The 6342-nt window shown below is 45.4% G+C and overlaps 1 pseudogene; it reads left to right on the top strand.

The window, feature by feature from the left end:
- Positions 1-730: 730 nt before the first annotated feature.
- LOC112302707 (ras-related protein Rab-11B pseudogene) lies at positions 731-1463 on the top strand (annotated as a pseudogene).
- Positions 1464-6342: the final 4879 nt, after the last annotated feature.

The raw sequence follows: 6342 nt of genomic DNA, 5'->3' as shown, positions 1-6342 counted from the left end.
CTCAATGAGACAGTGTATGTAGAACACTCAGACTGTGTGGCACTGCTCGGCTGGAGGGGTCAGAAAATTACTCCTGGAAAGGAGTGTCTTGGGCACAGCTGGGGGTCTTCAATAATACAGTGTGGAGATGTGGAGAGCATGTGGGGAGTAGGTTCCTGGTGAGAAGAATGTTGTGATTGAGGTTCCTGTGCCCACAGCTGAGGTTTCTTAAAAGCTACGGGTCACTTCTGACTTGTGCCAATGGTCCCCTTCTGCACTCCCCAGAACAGAAAGAGGTCTGTGTCACATGAGGAGCTGGTCACAGGGTGGTGAACCGAGACATTGTGGCATCCATCTGGTGCCTGTTTTCAAAGTCCTCCGAGTCCCTTGTGTGATCCTGCCTAGTTCACACTCAGTGGATACCCGGTCACTAGTATTCTGAGGTCTGAGTATCCTTACACATCATGGATGGGCTGGAGGTGTCCTGCTTCTGAGATAGAGGAACTGAGCTAGACAAATGGAGGCAAAGGCTGTGCACTGCCTTTTGTCTTGTTGAATGTCTCGAAGAACAGATGGTGACCTCTGAGCAACTGGGTTTGCAAGATTAACTGGGCCATGATGCTGACGGGAAGGCCATTGCCTACTCCATCTCTGTCCCATCCCACTCCCTCCAATTCTGCATCTGTATCAGAGTGCCACATTGTAACTTAATGCTTCCAGGAGGAACTCTCACGGTGTGGTCAAAGAAAAAATGAGCAGTGGGCTGTTACGCCAGGACAATGGGACCCAGGAAGTCTAGCATGACTACCTATTCAAAGTGGGGCTCATTAGGGATGCGGGTGTGGGGAAGAGCAACCTGCTGGACCACTTCAGCCACAAGGAGTTCAACCTAGAGTGCAAGGGCACCATTGGCATGGAATTTGCCACCTGCAACATCCAGGGGGATGGCAAGACCATCAAGGCCCAGGTCTGGGAAACCACAGGCCAGAAGGGCAACTGCACCATCAGCTTGGCGTAGTACTGTGGTGCAGTGGGTGTGCTGCGGGTGTAAGACATCACCAAGCACCTGACATAAGAGAATGTGGAAGGCTGGCTGAAGGAGCTGCGTGACCACGCTGACAGCAACATCATCATCATGCTGGTGGGCAACAAGGGCGACCTGTACCATCTTCAGGCTATGCCCACTGAAGAAGATGTGCCTTTGCAGAGATAAACTCGTCCTTCTTCCAGACCTCTGCCTTGGACTCCACCACTGTACAGGAAGCTTTCAGGAACATTCTCACAGAGATCTAGTGCATCATGTCACAGAAGGAGATTGCAGAACACACAGCCCAGGACGAGTCCCCTGGCAACAACGTGGTGCCATGAGCATGCCGCCCTCTACCAATGGACAGAAACCTGACCAGCTGCAGTGTTGCCACTACCAGAAAATAACCAGAAATGATAGAAGTCCAACAATTAAGGAGTTACAGAAGAAACAGTAACCGCAATTGGTAGAAGGGGTGGAGACTGTCAGCTGGGTGCAGCAGACACAAGGCAAGGAAGGAACAGGCAGACCAGGCCCCGTGTAGCTGGTAGAGCAGGAGGTCCCACATTTCCAAGCAGATGAACCAGAGGGATAAACTGAGGACCAAGAGAGACTTTGCAACCCAGGTTCCAGCACAGGGAAATAAAGTCTCAAAGCCTCTGACTGAAAAAGCCTGTGGGAGTTGAGGTGGTGGGGGGAAATCCCAATCTCTAGGAGAGTTTGTTGGAGAGACCACAGGGTCCTGGGATGTACACAAACCCACCCACCTGGGAATCAGACCCAGAAGGACCCAATTTCCTTCTGGGTAGTGGGGGAAATGACTGAAAGCCAGCCCAGAGCTGAGCAGTCCACATTGTTCCCTCCTGGACCACACTCCAGAATATGGCCACAAATAGAGGAAAAAGTGAAGGCTATAAAAAGTGAAATAAAGGGAACCAACAGTGAAGAGAAGGAAACCAGGAATCAAAACAGTGGTTCAGACCAGAAGAAAAATATACACATTCGACCAGAACAGAATGAAGAAACAAGAATTAAAAAAATGAGGAGACGCTTAGGAACATACAGGACAACTTTAAACATTCCAACGTCCAAATCATAGGGGTGTGAGAAGGAGAAGAGGAACAACAAAGAATTGAAAACTTATTTGAAAAAAGAATGAAGGAGATCTTCTCCATTCTGGCCAAGGAAATACACTTCCAGGAAGTCCAGGAAGCTGAGAGAGTTCCAACGAACTTGGACCCAAGGAAGCGCACACAATGCACCTCATAATTACATTACTTAAGATTAAAGGAAAAAAGAGAATGTTAAAAGCATCAAGACAAAAGGAGACAGTTACCTACAAAGGAGTTCCCATAAGACTATCACATGATTTCTCTAAGTAAACCTTATAGGCAAGAAGGGGCTGGAAAGAAGTACTCAAAAGTCATGAAAGGGAAGGACCTACATCCAAGATGACTCTTTCCAGCAAAGCTTTCAAGTAGAATGGAAGGGCAGGTAAAGTGCTTCCCAGATAAGGTCAACTTAAAGGAGTTCATCCTCACCAAGCCTTTAATATACCACATGTTAAAGGGACTTATCTAAGAAAAAGGAGATGAAATGTATAAACATTAAAATGACAACAAGCTCACAATGATACACAACTGAACCTAAGAAAAACGAAATTAAGCAAACAACTAAATTAGGAACCGAATCACAGAATGGAGATCACATGGAGAATTATCAGTTGGGGGGGGAGCATGGGGGAAATGTTACAGGCAATTAGTAGCATAAATGGTAGGCAGAAAACAGACAGGGGCATGTTAAGAATAGTAGAGGAAATGGAGAAGACAAAAAACTTATATGTACAATCCATGGACTTGATGTAAGGGGGTCGGGGAATGCAAGGGGCAGGGCATGTGCAGGGCAGAGGGGAAGAAACGGGGGGAAATGGGACAACTATAGTAGCACAATCTGTTAAATACATTTCTTTTTGAGAAAGGGACAACCGCTGGTATCTTCTCTATGGGCCTGTTCCAGGAGCAGACAGTTTCAACTCAAGTGTGTCCTGGGACCAGAGACTCAGCTGGCAGAGTCTGCAAAGCTGGGAAAGGGAGATCTGGAGTCTCCCTTGTTGCTCTTGAAATGCCAGATAGCCTCAGGGGTTGTGGTTTCACATTTACACTGGAAGTTTATTTGACATTTATCTAAGTTTCCTCCATTCAGCTTGAAGCCATTCAAGGGGAGCAGTCAGAACGCAACTTGAAGGATTTCCTAAGCCCTGACAAGTGTCTTGGCTCAGTTTCTGGGCATTATCCTTCAAAGCAAAAGGTCACTGGTTTGATTCTTGGTGAGGGCACGTGCCCGGGTGCAGGTTCCGTTCCCAGTCAGGATGCATATGAGAGGCGACTGATTCATGTTTCTCCTCACATCCATGTTTCTCTCCCTCACCTTCTCCCTCCCTTCTGTTCTCTCAACACATAGATAAATATATGCTTTAAAAATAATATCTCCTGAATCTCACATTTAGATATTTTAATGTTCACTTTATAGAAGGTATTCTGAGGGGATCAATTTCTCAAACTCATGTATTTGGGGGACGGTGCAGCGCAAATCTCCAGAGCAAAGAGCAGGCAGGAGAACAGCCATGGTAGAGAGAAGGGGCCAGCAAAGTGCTCCCCTGGAGGCCTGGGGAGGAAATACCCACATTTTTCCTCTTGCAGCACAGGAGGTAAAATTAAGGTATTATGTAGGTACTAACACAGTAATAGATAAAGAACATTTCCATGTTATTTGATAAAATTCGAAATAGGACCTGACTACAACGTTTTTTGAAACAGAGATGTATTACTAAGAGGAATGGATTCCTGTTGGGAATAAAATTTTTGTAAATTTGCTCCATTGGGGTAGAAAATACTGTTCCTAATATCGTGTTGATTGCAAATGTCTAGTCTCACAGGCAATGCGAAAGTAGTTGGTGGGATGGGCCTTAGTTCTATACTAATTCCAGGATAGAAACTATGATTTCAATATTTAAGTATCCCTGTTGGTTCTGGCTAAAGTTACAAGTAGAAGAGAGAAAAAGAGAGAGAGAGGCCGAAGTGTTGGAACAGGTACTTTTGCTGTATTTACAACAATATGACTGTATAAGTATAAAATCAGGAGCCCACAAAGTATTAGAACTAATTTCATTGCAATTATTGAAAAATTCGTCAATGTTGCTAAAGTATTCAACTTACAAAATCACTAGTGTTTCTCTATAGCAGCAAAAAACTCATGATAATAACTAATTGTTAAAAAAACAAACAGCCTTTTCATGAACATGGTGCCCACAGGGAAAAGGAAGCTCCTACCCCTTCCAAAGCCAAAGCCAAAGCAAAGGCTTTGAAGGCAAAGAAAGCAGAGTTGAAAGGCATAAAAGGCCACATACAAAGAAGATCTACATGCCACCGACTTTCCGTGGTCAAACACTGTGGCTCAGGAGGCAGCCTAAGTCTCTGCCCCCAGGAGACACAGGCTTCACCACTCTGCCATCATCATGTCCCCCTATCCACCGAGGGAGCCATGACGAAGACGGAAGACAACAGCACACTTGTGTCCATTGTGGGTGTCAAGGCCAACAAGCACCAGTCCAAACAGGCTGTGAGTGAGCTCTACTACACTGACGAGGCCAAGGCCAACACCGTGCTCAAGTCTGATGGAGAGAAGAAGGCAAATGTTCACCTGCCTTTTGAATATGATCATTTGCAACTTTCTAACAAAATTGGGATCCTCTAAACTGAGTCCAGTAGGGTAATTCAAACGACAAATTTTACACTGTGAAACTAACTGGGGAAACTACACATCAATCAACACCAAGAATACACAAGAAAACGACCACGGACAAAATGTTACATTCTAAGAAAGGACACAGAAGATGATCTGAGTATGCTGACAGACACGGGGCTCATTGGTTTTGCTCCAGGGAGCTGAGTGTCAGATGTCTGACCTCCAGAACTGAAGGACAATAAACTTGCTGTTTTGGCCTCCAAGTTCCTGGTGATTTGCTGCAGCATAATCAGGAAACTAATGCAGGACCCGTTTCTCCCATCCAGGCGAATGGCAAGACCAAAGGTTCCTCACTGTATTTCTTCTGATGCACAGACAGAGGGAACTCTCAGAAGGAACTGAACATGTATGACCTAGTGAGGTGTCCCATTAATGCTGGCCTGGGTTTGGGATTTATTCTGCAGTGCTCTTTGCAACAGGTTTGCTCCTGTTTCTTTAACCAACTCAATTTATTTCCCATCCTAGCAATGTATTGATAGACAGCGAGGTGATAGTAGGGTGATACAAAACTAAAAAAAGAAAGAAAAACGTAGCATTTCAATATCATGGTAGAAAATACCCAAGGGGACTTGACTGTGAGCCTGGCCCTCCAGTCCCTGAACAAAGTGCACCAAGAATCAGTGGCATCACTCCCATTGAAGGATGATTTTACCATAAGTTTCATTCCATACCTGGTTTTATTCGACATCCTACAAAATCAAAACGCAGGTTTGAAATTCAGTGTCTTTCTCCATGGGTGTCTTTCCATGAAATAATCACCAACCTTGGTTGACATGAACAAGACAGTGGAATAGTAGGTGCCAGCCCTCATGTCTCCATGGAAACACTTGTTTTAACAACCACTTGTCGCTAGAATATCATAAAATTTATGGGAGTCTGAGAGTAGAGCTGAGAGGTCCCACCACCCAGGTGAGCAAAATAATCCAAGGCATTGATTCACTGAAGGAGGTAAGAAGGAGCCAAGGCTGGTGTGGCTCAGTAGATTGAGTGCAGGTCTTGGAACCTAAGGGTGGACCGTGCCATATCCAATCAGGGTACATGCGTGAGTTGCAAGCCAGGTCCCCAGTAACGGGTGCACTAGAGGCAACCACACATTGATGTTTCTCACCCTCTCTTTCTCCCTCTCTTACCATCGGTCTAAAAATGAATACAATCTTTCTAACATAAAGAAGGTAAGAAGCACAGTGTCCCTTCACCAGAGTCATCCCCATCAAAGGTAGCAGAGCACTGGCATGTCTGGGAGCCTATTAGAAAGCAGAGTCTCACATGCTACCAAGACCTGCTACCTCAGAGCTCCCAGTTCATCAGTGTCCCCAGCTGATTGGTGTGCACCTTCTGAGAAGCCCTGCATTATCGCACACACAGGGGTCCACAAATGATATTTCCCATTGTTCTCTGTGTTATTTACAATTTAAGTGTATGGCATCATGCTGCACGTGTGTGTCCCTCAGCAATTGTTTTGAGATCAAACCACGCTAATATGTATCTAGTACATTCCCTTTAACTTGATGTGGGAAATTTGCATTTACGTT

Source organism: Desmodus rotundus, chromosome 1, assembly GCF_022682495.2.
Source record: "Desmodus rotundus isolate HL8 chromosome 1, HLdesRot8A.1, whole genome shotgun sequence".
Lineage (NCBI taxonomy): Eukaryota > Metazoa > Chordata > Mammalia > Chiroptera > Phyllostomidae > Desmodus > Desmodus rotundus.
Note: the sequence above shows the minus strand (reverse complement) of the source record. Positions and strands in the feature narration are given on the sequence as shown.